The sequence below is a fragment of the Artibeus jamaicensis genome, unplaced genomic scaffold (genome assembly GCF_021234435.1).
Source record: "Artibeus jamaicensis isolate MK-2021 breed Jamaican fruit bat unplaced genomic scaffold, CSHL_Jam_final contig_1998, whole genome shotgun sequence".
NCBI classification, from domain to species: domain Eukaryota; kingdom Metazoa; phylum Chordata; class Mammalia; order Chiroptera; family Phyllostomidae; genus Artibeus; species Artibeus jamaicensis.
This window is the reverse complement of record NW_026521407.1, coordinates 8,380,661-8,396,073: the sequence shown is the minus strand read 5'-3', so window position 1 is coordinate 8,396,073 and position 15,413 is coordinate 8,380,661. Positions and strand designations below refer to the sequence as shown.

Here is a 15,413-nt window from a genome sequence, read left to right as displayed (position 1 = left end):
CTGGTTTGCAACATTATTACCATCTTCAAGGTTTAAAGAGCTCAAACTCAAGGTCAGCCCTGACCAGTGGGACCCAGTTGGTTCCCGCAAGCAAAAGGTCACCAGTTTGATCCCCAGTACAAGTGGCAGTTCAGTCCCTGGACGGGGCGCATATGAGGCAACCCATCGATGCTTCTCTCTCCCTTTCTTACTTCCTCCCTACCCGCCTCTCTAATAGTAAACAAAATTTCAAAAAATAAAAAAGCACTCAGACAGCAGAGGGAATGGAACTCAAGTTTTACTCCTCATTAAATGCGGAATCTGCTAATTAATGGGGCTGAGGGGTGAGGCTCTGTATGAGCCCAGGAAAGGGGACGCTTCTACTGCTCTGGAAACTTCCAGACCACGCTCTGTGACCCGAACATCCCATACCTGGGGTCTCTTCTTCAGAGGCAAGGAAGGAGGGAGGGAGAGAGAGAAAGGAAAAAACTCCGAGTAGGCAGAAGTCTATATAAGAATGCTCACTGGGATGGCACTTGAAACCAAGTTCAGAGGCATCACTGCTGCACAGACCGCAGGGTCCATGGACACGCTGGTGCTACAGATGCAGGCTGACCCCCCGTTGCTCACGTGGGCAACTGCTGTGCTGCAGACAGCGAAAGCTGCAGGACGCCACGTGCATGTCCTGCCCGCGTCCACATGGTCCCACGGTCAAACTGGGATCTGGTCGACAACGGACTGCCATCCTTCTTCCTTCTGGGAAGGGAGACCTCCTCACAGTCTCCCTCTCGGTGGCTGTCCAACTCGGCTGTGCACTGTGCACCAGCTGGGATGCTTTGGAAAGCCCGCGGCACCCAGACCAATGAAACCCGAGTCTCTGAGGGTGACACCAGGTACCAGGTCTGTTAGCTGTGGTGACACCAGGGTGCAGTCAGGTTGGAGAGTCGCTGCTCTGTAACTACATGCACGCCCCCCCCCAAAGAGGGGTAGATGATGGGACATTTGCTTTGTGCTCAATGTCTTTTACATGAAAGTAAATAAAATGTGAGAAGGGAAGGGTACTGTCAGGATAAGACAGTATACAGGAGACACAGCCTTTTGTCAGGAAATTAAGTCCCACCCGCCAGGTCACATGCAACAGGAAGTGGGGCTGCTGCCTGAATGAACCCAGGTTTCCTTCTTGTCCATAAATTCAGATTTTGATTCCTTGTTAACTAGACAATCCTATTTTAGCAGGGGCCATAGCTGTGATTCCCACAATATTCCAGCAATTCTCTGACATCAGGAAAAAGATTAAGTGGAATGGGGTACAGAAAAAGAATCTTATGTCTTAACAAACCATAGGGGACAGTCTCCCATTTTACATACCAAGAGCCCAAGCCACAAACAGAAATCGGTGTGTGTATGTGTAAGGGGGGAATTGCTCTCCAAGACAGAAACTGCCTCTCTCAAAACACTGGAAACTGCCCCCCTCCGCTCTGGCACTAACAGTTGATCCGAGGGTCCCGCAGACACTGGCCCGGAGGCAGAGGCCCAGCACCCACACGTTCCGGTCTGGCTCCGGTCCCGCACCCAGGAGATCCACACCACACTCCAGACCCTGGCCCGACACGTCACCGGCCTCGACCCACTTCATCTGCTCCGCTCCCAGTCCTAGCTCACATGGAACACGGAACAGCTGTCTGGGGCCTCCACGCGTGCTCCCGGCCCACTGCCATGCAGCTCTCAGGGGCACCACTTCCACTCGCCTGCCCAGCCCTCCCAGTCCCGCTTGTCCCCAGAGGCTGAATCTCCAAGCCCCAGACCCACCCCCTACAGCCCCCTACAGCCCCCTACAGCGACAGGCTGCTGTAGCTGCCCTGCTAATGATAGCTTAAGAAACTTTCGGCCCCACTTCCCAGCCAGACGTTCCTGTGGTCATGCCAGGAGGGCCTCCCGGAAGGCATTTAATACTGCTACCCTGACGCCATGTCACCCAACCCACAGAATCCTGACTGTGTCCCGCCTGGGTCCCCGGTGCCTACAGCTCATACGCTGGACTAGAGCTGAGGGACCCCATGCTGAGGAACCAGAGCCAGTGACCACTGTCCCTCCCGGTGAAGCCCTCCTCTCCACACTGTTTCTAGGGGCAGAACCTGCCCTGGACCGAAACTGAAGGGCTCTAGGCCCTTGAGATAGGAGGTAAGAGGTCCAAAGGCGGGAGGGCCTGGAATGGTTTATTTTTTCCTTGCCACCAGGGGCTTGTGATTAGCTATGAACCATCTCTACCGAAAACAGAGCCCAGAGCCCCTGGAATCAGCAGCCGCCCACCCACAGCCGATGTGAGAGCCAGGCTGGCTTTCACTGAGGGCACCTTACAGGCAGCTCCGGGTGACGGAAGCCCCACTCCCCACCAGTCAAGAGAAGTCCCTCGCTTCCATCGCCCTCCCGAGAGGATCTCACCTGTGAAACAGACTTTCTGTGAACAGGTGAGGAGCCATTTCCCCTGCGTCTCATGGACAGACAGGCCTGGACTAATGGTGTAGAATGTTCCCCCTTTTCCTGCATTCTCGGGGCTGCCGTACAAGGCTCTCCACTACCTTCCTTCCCTAAACAGACTCTTGAGTTGCTCTCTCTGCCTTGTTACTTTTTTTCTCTTTAACCTGAACCTCTCAAAATATAAGTGGCATTTAACAGTGTGGGTCCAAAAGCCTTCTCACTCACACGCTAACTGAAGGTGGCCTCCCCCCGCCCCACCCGAGGCCCAGGCCACACAGGCAGGCCCGCCTCCTGTCAGGGAAAAGGATGCAGAGCCCTGGCTTACAGTTGGTGGGGAGGAGACTTGGCTGTTCTGAATCTGCTGGAATGAAATAGCTGCCTGCTTATTTTTAGCAGGTCCATTTACCCACAAATAGATGCACGCTGGCTGCCAGCCCAGTGGTCACACAGAGCTGAGGGCAGGCACACGTCTCAGTCCCACCAGACTGCAGTGCCCACCTGCTCACTCCAGGTTCTCGGAGGAAAGGGTCCCTTCTCTCTCGCAGAGGAAGCTGCAGCTTCTCAGAACAGCGTACCTCCGGAGAAGTAATTGTTTCACTCCCGGCCCCAGTGACCGGCCTGGTCACTGCAATCTAGGGCCTTCTGCTAAACAACAAAACAAACCTCTGGGAAATGAGACAAAGAGTGTCGGTCCCAGTGACTCAGCCTATTTGGCTGCAGTTATTGTGGAAAAAGAGCTGCGTGTAATTCACTGATGGGAAAACCCATCATAAAAACATGAGCGTAGGTGCCAAGAGCCTCATACGTCCAGCCTGGGCTTGGGCCTGGTCTGCGAAGCCACGTCTACTCTGGGTTCTGGGTGTTTACACAGGGCGGCAGAAGTAGGTTCACGGTGGTTCGAACAATACAATAAGAAATAAATGACGACACAGGATAAACTGCTTTGCGCACCCACAACAGTAAGCCTACTGTTGCCGCCCACAGGGGTTGAAATGCGAACATCTATTCCAAGAGGAGGCTCCAGACCCTCCATCTCCAGAGGCCCCAGCACATCAAGTTCTTGCCGACGGGGTGCTTTACTCATGGGCAGGGGTCTTCCAAAAACAGGACCAGAGCCTAAAGCCCAGCACTTGCTGCCCCTGAATTCAGGCCAAGTGGGCCAGGCCAAGGCCCATCCCCTCTTCTCCTCTGCCCACCCCAACCCCCATGCCCCTCACTCTGAACCTCCGAGTTTGCTGGAGAAAGGCAACAAAAGTGCCTCTTTGGTTTGTATGGATGCACTCATTGGGCTGAGGATGGCCGGTGCCCACCTCGCTGGGCAGTGTCTGGCCCTGCCCCTGAGGGCAGGGGATGATGGCGGGCCGGGCCACTCACCCTCAGCAGCATGGCCGGGGCCCAGGACTCAGAGCGTGGGAGCCATGCCTCGGGTGTGCTGTTTCAGCCCAGTCCTGGTGTTCACAGGGCTGTTACCTTCACCCTTAGGGTGCCTGACTCAGCTTTGATTCATGCTGGCACCCTAAAGATTCCAAATTAGCTCACAGTGGGACTGTGAGGTCCTGCCGCCCAGGGCTGTGCCCACACCCTCCATTGTGATGGCCCCACAGAGCAGCCAGGTCCGCCAGACCCTGCTTCTGGACCACAGAACCCTTCCCGGCCTGCTCTCCCGGAGAATGCAGGCTTGGCCCAGCGGTGTCGGGTGGGCACCTGCTCCATAAAGCTTCCCCGGCCAAGACGGAAACCCTGGGCCCACCCACTACCGCGAGCTCCAGGTGAGTAGAGTCAGAAGTGGAGAATGCCCTCTCTGGACACAGTCTCGAATTAAAAGCTCTTCTTCCTCCAGTTCAATGAAAAAGTAAACTCTCAGTTTGGAAAAGCTGGTAGAGGAGGAAACCACACAGGTGTGAACCACCGGCCTCTTCCTTCTTCGCTGAGCGACCACTGTCCATAGGCCCAGTCTCATCAGGCTTAAAGCGCTAAAGGGAAAAAGCCGGCACCTCCCACAGAGTCTCACCATTGCTTCACTTGGGGGGTAGGCACGTGGTCTAAACATTTTTAATGGTTGTGGTGATAAAGCGGGTGCCAGTGCAGTGTTCCTGGGTACACACAGTCCCTGCCCATGAGCACAGGACACTGCATAAGCCTGCCTGAAAGGTACGGAGTTGAGGTCAGACAACAAGCTTATTTAAAAGATAATGAAGACAAAACGTGCCTTCAGAAGGCATCAGAAGACATGTTGGTGTGAGGCAAAGACCCTTTAGAGCTCAGGACAAAGCACAGAGGTAGATGCTGATTCTCCAAATGGCAAACGGTGCATTATAACCCACTCGGAAATCACATAAAGGCATAAAGTAATTTCTATTCATTAAGTACATATAACTACAGGGTAAAAGCACAGTAGGACAAAGAAATGAGTGACACAAACGCACTACCCTCGAGGCACTTCAAAGTCCTTTTGGGGCAAAAACCACAAATGACTTCTTCTCTGGTGGGCCTATTACTCGGGGGCCTGTGCCCCCGAGGAACCAACAAGTTTGGTCCAAGAGTCAAGGGCGCTGGGTAGGATGGGGGACAAACAGGAACCAGTCTCCCCATCAGAGCGTTGTCCTGGGGCGGGAGAGGAGAGGACGGCAGCCCAGGCGCCAGCACTGCAGGAGCCTGGGGAGGCGGGGCCGCCCCAGTCGGTGCGCAGACTTCCATTCAGTACCCATTTCACCACCACCTGGTGGCCAAATCCAGACCCCCTCTCATCTCAGCTACTCCGTAAAGCCAAGCCAGACCTGTGGCGAAAGGGTCCGGGGGCCTAGCTGTCTCTGCCAACTTTCCACCAACCTCCTGCCTCTGGCCACGCTCTGACCCGCATCTTCAAAGGAGCTCGCCCTTGTGCGTGAATCGGCTTGCTCCTCGTTGGCTGCCCACCTGTGTACACTTTCTCAGCAAGCTACTAGAAGAATGGCCCCCACGAAAATAAGGCAGTAAATCCAGAAAGGAGGGGCACCGATGCAGGAAGCAACACAGGAGAAGGGGAGAAGGAATTCCCAGGATGACGGGGAAGCAGGGCCAGGGGACGGCCGCATCCCAGGAGCGACGGGGAACTGCCTGGTAGGTGGTGTGTTTAAGCACAACGAGAGGAGCTGGACGGCAATGGCTGGGGCCCAGGGGAGAGTCTGAGAACTGATCGGAGACACAGAAAATGAAACCAAAGTGAATTAGGGGAGGAGGAGGGAGAGGCAGGCGAGCAAGGAAACATGGAGGCAGTAGCTGTACGACAATGCGCACTCCCCTCTACAGCGAGGGTGCGGGAGGAGGGCACAGAAATGAGCCAAGTCCTTCTGGGGGAGAAAAGCAAGTGAGATAACATAAAAAAGAAGAAAAGATGGATGGATGGATGGATGGAAGGAAGGACGGATGGAAGGAAGGACGGAAGGAAGGAAGGACGGACTTGGAGATACAGAGGTGAGGAGGACAACCAGAGGAATGAAAGCAGCTGCTCCGGAAGAGAGCGGGGCAGGTAGAAGGGTACTCAGGGCAAACGGCTGTTCTTCCATACCTTGTACACTGTCAAAATCAAAACTTCCTACCAGCAATGCTTTCACAGAAAATTAACATATTCTGAAGTGTTAAGTGCCAATGGATGCTTGATTACCATACAGCTTTATGTTTAACCGTCAAAATAAATATGTATGTCATCAATGTACGAATTTATAATGCTTTATTTTCCCATAACAATTGATGCTAATTTTGCTTCACAGGCCGCTGTCCCACCCCCCAACAGCCCTGCTGACAATCCTCACAAAGAGAACATGCTTGTTGATAGGATGTTCAGAGCTGGGACACCAGCTCCCGCCCTGCTGAGGTCCGCCCCACGGGCCTGGTCATTTCACAAAGCTCTGAACAACCCACTGCGGGCCAGGTCCTGCTGGATGTGCACAGGAAGCAAGGTGGGCGGAGGGGTAGGCAGCGAGTGACATTTCAGATCTCAAGATACTACGAAGACGCAGGGACCAAACGTAATAAACCTGCAGCCTGTCAACCGCTTCAGAGAACTGAGCCCCAGGCTTCCCGTAGACCTGAGGAGTTAACTGTACTCCAGGGCATCCAGAACGGCGCTGCCGGGGGGAGCTGAGAAACAGCCACTCAGTCCTCTTCCGTGTTCTGCGGTTTCGATGAGGGGCTCAGGTAGAGAAAGGCTGGATAAGGAGTGTGTGGCAGAGGGGGCGCTTGAGACAGAATGGTCGGAGAGCGCCTCTCCCAAGAGGTGGCAGCAGAGCTGGAACAGTGAGGGGCGGCCGTGCCAAGGCCCGAGAGGACAAGGAAAGGAGAGGGGGAGAAAGTTCCAGGCAGGGAGAACTCATGCCAAAATCCTAAGGCAGAAACAGGCTTGGCTGACTTGAGAGGCAGCAAGAAAAGGAGCTGATGAGGTCAGAGGGCTGCTGCCAGAGAAATCGCTCCCCAGCTTCACTGGGCAGACGTACTGCTGAAGGTCAAGAACCCAGAGGAGTAGTTTCACCACACTTCAGAGAGGGAGGCCGACTTCCCCAATAGCCACGGGGCTATAGTTTCTAAAGTAATCATCAGAGGCTGATTCCAGAATCTGTTCCAGAAACAGGGTGACTCCCTAGCTGGTAGCATGGCAGGTGTGTAATGCATGGGTAAACGGGCCCACTTTTTATTGATACTTTGAGTTCTTAGCAAACGCTTTCGTACAAAGCCCTGGGGTCACACCACTTATTAGCCTCGGTGGGGGGGTCGGGTAGGGGATGAGGACAGGGACATGCACACACTCAGCCCCACACAAGCCCTTGCCACTTCCTTGAAATACACTTTGCAAAAACAACCTCCCTCTCCAGCCAACATAAACCATAGGCAACAGAGGGCCTTATATGGCTTGAAGCTTTCTTAATCAGAAACAGATAGATGGGCCAGAGTTGCCAGCTCCAAGAGAAAAGGAGGAGGAAAAAAGCACACGAAAGGGCAGGACGAGAAAGGATGGGGCGGTGTGGGGCAGAACTTATGTGTCGGACTCCCTTCCCACGTGTCTTCAGCCCCCCTCCCACCGGCTCCCTGTAAGGCCTCCTCCCGAGAAGCACGGCTCGGCCGCCTCTCCCACGGTCATTTTGGATGAAGCCCAAGTGCACCAGCACTCGTGCGGCCAGCGGATCCACGGTTTACAGAGTTTTCAGTGTCCATCTAGCAGCCTGTCCTCGGGTTGGCTGACTTCCCGTGAAAACGGGGTTAGGTGACTTCCTGAGAAGTTGGCTGCTGGGGCAACAACGGCTGCCGTGCCCCAGGGCAGCAGCCCTGCGTTCCGGGGCTCACTGGGCCGCCTTGGTCACATGCCTGCCTGGCCCGGGAGGCAGGGTTGGGCCCCTGCCACAGATCCAGAATAGAAAAGGCAGCCCCAGGGACCTCTTAAGCAGCTACCTCTCCCTTCCACCAACACCCCGTGATCGTTTCTAGGGTGGCTTGCTTCTCTTTCCTCTCCTGATTAGAAAGCAGCAGCAGCTTTGGCCTCAGGACCTGCCCTTCACACTGAAGCCACATGCACTTGGCCCTCCTCAAGGATACCACCTGCCAAAAATAGCACGGCGGCACATGCTGGGCCGGGTGGGCCTCACCAAAGTCAAAGGACAAAGCAAGGAGGCTTTTCTCAGCAGAGACGGAGCTTGAGGCCCATCAGAGTGTGGGCCTCCTCCCAAGGCAGTTCAGGACCAGTCCCCCCCGCTCCTTTCTCTTTGGAGGGGCAGGAAGGAGGAGCAAGAAGGTTTACGGAAGACCGAGCTGGCCCTCAGATCTGCTGTCCCGGCTTCTCCTCCAACCCCTGGAGAAGGGGGTGGGAGTGGCAGTGCAGTGTGTGGCCGAGGGCTGGGCTTGAATGAACCCTGCTGCCTCCACCGGCAGGGACCAAGCTACTGCCAGGCAACCCTGCAGAGGGCCAGGGGATGGTCTCGTGACCTCCATGTGAGGTCTGACAGGCCATAGTATTATTAGCCAGGGAATGAGTACCTTCAAGGTTGCCTTCTCAACGAGGCCACTGAGCTAAACCGAAGTCTTCAGAGCAGTTTTCCAGGGCCTCTAGCACAGCTACAGTCTACAAGGCTTTCTTAGTCACAGCCATTATTTGTGTAGCTCAAATGTACCGGCTGGTTGCATAATTCTGATGACAAAACACGGCTTTGGAAAGACAAGAGCCTTAAGGAACAGGATCCTGAACTTCAGTTTCCTGTCAAATGAAAATGTCCTGTAAAATGAAATACAAAATACCTCTATCACAGAGCTGCAATGTGGCTGAAATGACTCAAAACCTAACAGTCTGACTCAACTTGTAAGATAAATTATTTTGGATCTTTTAAAAACCCAGTTTTGTTTTCTGCATGAGGCGGGAGTATTGATGGGGAAGTAAGAAACATCTCATAACCATCTCATCTCATCTGTAGCCCGGAGCTACAGACACGGAACCCTGATACCAGTCCAAAACCAGCCCAGCCCTGCATCCCAGGGTCAGCCCACCTTCCTCGGGGCCTCAGTTTCCTCACGCACAAAGTCAAAATGCCTGACCTCACAGGGCTGAGAGAGAATAAAAAGAGAACGGTTTAGAAAGAAACCTCCTAAGATATCAGGTATATAGTAAGTGCTTAATAAGTGTCTATTATGCAGCGTAGGGTGTCTGCCTCCAGGGAAGAGATCTCATATTGTATGCCAAAGGTCAGCCTAGCAAGACAGGGTTCAAACTAAGCACGCCCAATACTAGAGGAGGGGGCGTTGGGAAATGAAGCCCACTCTCCAGAGCTGGGCCCCCACCAACGCCTCAGGCCTCCCCCTGCAGGGCAACTCTCCGCGCGCACCCGTAGGACCAGCCTCCCGACCTGAGGTGGAGTTAGGGTGGCGTCAACATGACATCTGTCTCCCAGGATCTGTGAACCGTGCAGCAGAGGGCCCACAGTGGACCCTGCAGGAAGCATTCAGGTGGAGGAGGGACACCAAGGGCAGTGAGCACAGGCCTCGGAGAACCAGCAAGGACCTTTATAATAAACAGGCTCTAAAACCAGCTTTCCAAGGGCTTAGCATCTGGCTCTGTGCTTCAGGGTCCTGTCCCCACACCCCTCACTACACCCCTCACACTGGTTTGTACCTGACCACTGCCCTCCAGACCGGCAGACCGCCACCTGCTTCTTTACTATGTCATGGAGAGAGCTGATAAATAATTTGTCACCAAGGCCGTGGTTTTTTTTAATGTTTTATCTACTTTTTATTTTTTAGCCTCGCCAGAGGATGTGCCCGTTGACATTCAGAGAGAGAGAAGGGGAGAAGGAGAGAAACAGGGATGTGAAAAAGAAACACCAATCGGCCGCCTACCGGAAACGGCCCATAAGCTAGGCATGTGCCGTGACCAGGAATCAAATCTGTGACCCTTGGGTTTATGGGACAGCACATCAACCAACCGAGCCACACTGGCCAGGGCTACCACTAAAGCTTTGGTTTGTGGCTACGAAGGACGAAGCCAAAGGGTGATGCTTTAGCTCTTAGAGCTGGGCAGAGAACTAGGTTCCAACTGAACTTCCTGTGATGATAAAAGTATTCTAGGCCTGCACCGCTTGGCGCTGCAGCCACCAGCCACCTGAGGCTATTGCACAGCTGAAACGTAACATCACCAAGAAACTAAATTTTTAAATTTTATTTTATGCTTAAAGCTTAAATTTAACCAGTTACATATGACCAGTTGCTACCCTATAGGCTAAGGAGCTCTAGACCCTCTCTCCTAAAAGTCGATTTAAATGAGAATAGATTATAAAGTATAAAAATATTCAGCTCAGTAGCACCGTAGAGCTAAGAGAATTTGAGATGCACGTAAAAACGGCCGATTGGATGTTGTTAAGTCTTTGACTTGTACTGTCCACTGAACCGTGCACCCTGGCCCCAAACCCCTCCCCATACACAACCTGCAGGCAACTTCACCCTCCCAGGATCCCCCAGGCACTGCCGATGAACAGGGCTCCAGGAACAGAATCTGAATGCCTTTGATGTTGACCAACCCGTTCACCAACTGAAGAAACTGAGGCCCCGGAGTGCCAACAGAACTGCCTAGACCACACCCAGGTTTTGCCCCTGAAAACTATCCAAAGCCCTCGCCCCCAATCCAGGGCTCTTGCCAGCTAAGCCCAGCAGTGAAACAAGCCTTATCAGCCCGCAGCACTGTGTACCTTTACTTCCCGAACTCACCTGGGCCACTGCTTTGTTCCTAAGTGCGTGGGCCTCAGTGAGGCGGGTTAAGGGGAGGCAGCCGGCCAGTATGACCAGATGGGGACAGAATGTTTACTATTGACTGTGGCAAGCTATCAAACCGGATTGTGGAAATATCCAAATGGCAAGGACCTGGACAGAACAAACCTTTTATTTTTTAAAGATTTTATTTATTTACTTTTCAGAAAGAGGGAACGGGAGGAAGAGAGAGAGGGAGAGAAATATCAATGTGACAGAGGTACATCAATTGGTCGCCTCTCCCACGTCTCCAACTGGGGACCTGGGCCACATCCAGGGCAAGACTCCTGACTGGGAATCGAACCTGTGACCTTTTGGTTTGCAGGCCGATGCTCAATCCACTGAGCCACACCAGCCAGGGCCAGAATGAACCTTTTAGTAGGAGAAAAGGAAAGTTAAGGATTAGGACATCTTGAAAACTGCTCATTTAGTACTAAGAGTCCTCAGAATGCTAAACGATAACACACACTCCTTCACTCCAACATTCTGCTTAGAAAGCAACAGAAAGATTAGGAGAAAAACCCATGGATTTGATCATGCTTCCATTGTTCTCACAAAAGCCTTCCAGAAGACCCTCCAAGTTTAATTCCAAACCACACTTGCCAGTTTCTCTGCCTCTCAATTTGTATTTCTATTCACCACTGAAACAATCCTGAATGACCTCCCAGCTTCACTCTGATTGTTCTCAGAGGTGTGAGGATTAAAGAATTAGGGAGGTGTTTGCTCACAACTCAACAGTAACTGTCCAGGGAGAGGCATCCTCACTGGTTACTTCTCCAGCTTGACTCTGTCGCTGATGGTTCCCACCACCCAGTTCTACAACCAGGGCCAGCAGGTTTGCTCAGTGGAGTGCCACACACAATGGGTACTTGGTGTTAAGTGCCCATAAGGGTAAAACTGAACAAGGCATGACACCAGAAGGGATGTAGGAGAAACAGAACTTGACATAAGAAGCAAAGATTAGGATTAGATTAAATTACATCCCACGTAGACGAACAACTCACACAGAATGACGAGACTTACATGGGACCAGGGCCCGTAGGGTTCAGCGCCTCCCCAGAGTGGAGGAATGCCCCTCAACATGGCAAGCTGAAGGCATTGACTTGTACACAAAACTGCTGGCTTCCTCACAACGGGACAACAGACCAAGCTGCAGAGAAACCCTCGTGTTCTAGACTCACCGGAAACATTAGGAATGGCCCAGGGAGAACGCGCTGGGAGGCGCCAGCTAACCAGGCACACGGGGTGCCCACTCCTCAAAGCCCTGAAACGGGCACAAGTCATGCTGGTTGCAGGCTACAGCCAGGAGGCCGGCTGGCGGTGTGGGGAAGCCAACTTGTTTTCCTCTTCCCTCCAACCAAGTTTCCAAGCCAGACACTGGGGGAAGGGGACTTTTAACAAAATTCAAATCACTCAAGTGCTTCGAGAGAAAATGTCAGTCTCAGAGATTCTTTAGGAGGGAATAAAAATAATGCTTGAGCACCTATCATGCACAATGCTGAGTCTTACAAATATTATTCTAACTTGTCTTTAGGATGAGGAACGGGAACACTGTAAAGCCTTAACCCACAAATGACAGCCAGGACACAGGTCCAAAGCCCACCATTAAGCTGGGTTACCAGGTTTAGCAAAACAAATTGCTTTAAAATACTGATGCTCAACAACCTTATACTGGAGACACAGCTACTTGGCACCTGAGCAGGCCACTTACAACAAACACCTTCACTGTCACCGTGCAAGGGGCCACGTTAATGTATTTCCTCAGTACAGCTGGGAGATGGGACTTGGACAGTCACACAGAGGGCTCCATCAAGACACAAATCCATTAGACCTGTCTCACTCCAGGGCTTGGACAGGATCAGTTACCAGCGAATTCTAGGCCATCACCTAACAATACTCATGACAATGAAGCCTATTTAATTCAGGTCAGCACTGAAGCTTCGGTGATTTGCATACCTGTAGGATCCAGAGGACCTCCTCTGGCCTCTGAGAATATACACAGGAATCACTACCCAGAACCCATAAAGCTAGTTAAGAGGTAAAAGACAAGTTCAGCACAAGTCAAAAAGCTCTGAAAACATAACATCACACATTTGTAGTGCTCAGAAAGCCTTAAATAAGCAGGAACCATTCCATGCCAAGAGCAGTGGAATCCAATATATGACCATACCATGCATGCTGCCCTCTCTTCATTTCAAAGATGCTCCGTACCTTTAAGAGCAAAGAGGGTGGGTGGTGCTTACTAAGAGTCCAAGTTTTGCTTTCTAAAATTTTTTTTTTTAATGTTGGGAAGGACTTCCTTACAAGTGCACGGTAAGGATACTGTTTGCCAGAATTAATAGTTCTTGTGAAGTGTTCGTCAGGAATTGCAACAGTGACAGGGAGTGGTAGGACGTGGGGAGGGGGGAGCATAGTAGCAAACCAATCAACAGATATGTTGTATCAGCAGCCCAGATTTCCCCGCAGAAGATAAACTTATACACGAAACGGCATGAACTTCAGTAGGTGAAAGACAGCTAGTTTAATCTAATTGCCCTGCCCTTGCACCCTACCTGGCTTGAGAGGCCTCCACTCACACCTGGAACGAAGTGCACCGGGTTTGCGTTAGCGGCGGCGGAGGGGTGGAAAGACGGCGGCCAGCCTGGCCATCGCCGCTGGGAAGGAAGATCGCGAAAGGCCCAGGGCTTGCACGCAGTCCCGGTCGCTTCTACACCGCCCGACACCAACAGCTCCTTTCTTCCTCATGCCTCTACTGGAAGGGAAATGGGAGGAACCGTACCCAAGGGCAAAAAAGAGTGGAACCGGTGAAAGGCCGCGCCGAGGCGTCCAAGACCACAGCCTCTCTGAGCACACTGAGACCTGAATTCGCAAAACTAGCTAGTCTCTCCAGATTGCCAGTAAGAAGGTATGAAGGTGCTGGCGGAGCGCCACACTTGACCTACGCGCCCCGGGGCAAGTCAGCGGGGACTCCAGGCAGGACCCGACAGCCGCCGCCCCTCCTGACACCCTTTAGGGGATTGCAAATACTAATTCTCTCGAGAGACACAAGCCTTTAACATCGCGATCCTAACTCGGTTCTAACGGTCCCTCCACCCAAAACGGATCCAATCACAACCGGTCGCTTAGCTCATGCTCCCCGTTCAGCAAACCGAGCCTTTTCCCCGGGTTTGTCACACACAACTCTCAGGAGCTGGGCTACCTGCTGGGGTTTGTCATCACCGGGCCTAGAAGGGGAGCAACCTAGGATGAGCCAAAGGGGCCCAAAAGTTGGGTGAGGTTCCTGAGTGACCAATTCAACTCTAACCCCTCGGGAGGGAGAAAGGGGTGCCCCGCGGGCCTTGGAGCACCTCCTCGCCCTTCTGAGCACCTGGCCCTGCCCACAACACACCCCGCCACCGCCTCTCCCGGCTCAGACCGGGTACACACGACCTTTGAAAAGTAAATGCGTGTGGGTTAGGCGACCTTGGGTGGGACGCGCTCAGGTTTGTCTCACGCGAGGGTGTGCGCGCTCTGGAAAAGTTAAGCCGCAAAAGGGTGGCCCGGGAGTTGCGTCCTCGCCCCCCCCCCCGAGAATAGTGACGCGCGTGGGGGTCACCTCCCGGCTACAGAGCGCCGCCCCAATCACGCACACGCGATCTGTCAGCAGGAGCCGACGGGCAGACAATCCAGACCGGGAAGATGAGGGGGCGCGCAGGAGACCGAAAGGAAGGAAGGGCCTGCTTGACAGCAGGCGGGCCGGAGCCCCTCCGCCCGCACTCGGCGTTCGGAGCCTCTAGCATGCAGGACACATGGAACGCATGTTGCGCTCCGCACCTGCACCCTAGGTTCCCCATCACCCCGACGTCGGCGTCGTACTCAGGCCTCGGCAGGTGGACCTGGGGCCAACCGCGTCCAGCGGACCCAACTTACCAGCTCCTCAGCCACTGTCGGGATACAGGGTCCTCACCCGCCGCCGCCCCCCGACCCCCTCCTCGGCCCCAGAGGCCCGGCCCCAAAGCGGTGCGCTCTGGCCGCTGCCCCACGTGCTCGCCCAGGCCGTTGGAACACAGAGACATTAAATACTGAGTACGCGCAGCGACGTGCCCGCGGCGCAACGCAAGGCCCCGCCCCCCGCCCTCCAGCCCTCTTGCTCGCCCCGCTCACCTGCGCGTGCGCGCCGCGGACCTCTCCAGTTAGAGCCTCTCCCAGCTGCGCCAGAGGGGGCGCGGTCTGGGGCGCTCCCCTAATATCGCGCCGCCGCCCTCTGCAGCCGGGCCTTGGTAGAGCTCTCGCGAGATTATTTGTAATCTCGGCTGTGTTGGAGTAAAGGTCTGGCTGGAGTGTACTGAATCCCGTGGAATTTCGAAGTTTTGTTTCGCATGCCCAGCCCGCAATTACCCTGCTTCGGCTCTAGGCAGTCTAGAGGGGTCAGTTAGATCATTTGCCTGCCTCTGCCCCGAGAACCTCCCGGAAAAGGCGGAGGAACTGGTGAGGGGCTGGGCTGCCCTTGCCTCCCGTAACTGTCATTATTTTGTAGTGCATAATCAGGTATTGCTCAGGTGTGTAAAGGGAGTACCTGGCACCACTCAAATAAAACTTTCTTGCCCATTTCCCCAACTTCATGATGTCGAAGTGAGACAAACACTTTCCTCTAAATGGGTTTGATTTGGGAAACATTTCCTGCCAAGAGATAATCACCGTGAGTCACTGACTCCTCCAGG

The 15,413-nt window shown here is 53.6% G+C and overlaps 1 protein-coding gene across 5 annotated transcripts in view; it reads right to left on the bottom strand.

The window, feature by feature from the left end:
- The window catches only part of AKAP1 (A-kinase anchoring protein 1), a 30,931-nt gene extending 16,178 nt beyond the window's left edge, over positions 1-14,753 (bottom strand). The window contains exon 1 of one of the 5 annotated variants that reach the window (XM_053656088.1): positions 14,623-14,753. The gene's annotated coding sequence lies outside the window, so the exon portion shown is untranslated. Of the gene's footprint in view, positions 1-2,421; positions 2,683-8,460; positions 8,678-13,265; positions 13,466-14,622 lie in introns of those variants that run through there. The other 4 variants (XM_037163657.2, XM_037163658.2, XM_037163659.2 and 1 more) reach the window with 4 other exon arrangements.
- Positions 14,754-15,413: the final 660 nt, after the last annotated feature.